Raw genomic sequence first — 1,027 nt, forward strand, 5'->3', positions numbered from 1 at the left:
GTACTTGAAAACTTATAAAAGTATACTATTATATATCTATGATAGTATCACGGTTATTTTGTTGATGTATAACGCGTAATAAGTATCTAAATAGATAATGTGATATGATTAATTTGGAATTTATGATAGGTATCTATTATAGGTAAATTTTTTTTTATACCATAGATATAAATGTATAATCATAGAACAATGTGTATAATATCATGACAAAATAGATTTTGTCATGTATAATATTATGTCTTATATCTAGACTGACTAGACTGACAAACCGTCTCCGCTCAGAATCGTTTTTCTTATACAGTGATATTATATCTTTGAATTAAAATTTAATACTATCCATTATACAGTGACCCACTTGTAACCTACTGTACAGCAGAGCGACATCCACTTACCCACCTTTTTTTTTTTTAAATATGTATTTTGGTCATTCGGTTTACCCCTATTGGTTGGAGCACTGGTGATTTTCCATGCATTTGCATAGCCCAAGATAAAGAAATCTAAAAATCAAAATAGCGGTTTAAATAATAATTTCAAGCATCATGTAACACACATAAAGTACCCATATCTTCCAATTTTGAAACATTATATATATCAATAATAAATATAATTATGTATACTATGGAGAGAATGCATTTTTTTGGCAGTCAATTTTTAACCATATAAGTATATACAGTGGCGTACCCAGGATTTTCGAATGGGGGGGGCTAAACAAAGTAAATCAAAATTTAACATCATCTTAACAAACAATTTTCAATAAAGTCTTCTAGCAGTTAATTGTAATATTTCATTATTATATACTTTTTATAACACATACATAATATATTAGTGATATATTTAATTAGTAGGAAGTAGGGACTGATTTATTATAAAAAATATGTTATACGATTATTGCTTATAATAGGTCGTTGTTACTTAAGATAATAGTACGTTCAACGTTGTATTCAACATTGTTTTTAGGAATATAATGGTTGGTACTTTGTATTTTATAATATAAAATGTATTCCATAACACGGCCAATGGGGGGGGG

Source organism: Acyrthosiphon pisum, chromosome A2, assembly GCF_005508785.2.
Source record: "Acyrthosiphon pisum isolate AL4f chromosome A2, pea_aphid_22Mar2018_4r6ur, whole genome shotgun sequence".
Taxonomy (NCBI): Eukaryota; Metazoa; Arthropoda; class Insecta; order Hemiptera; family Aphididae; genus Acyrthosiphon; species Acyrthosiphon pisum.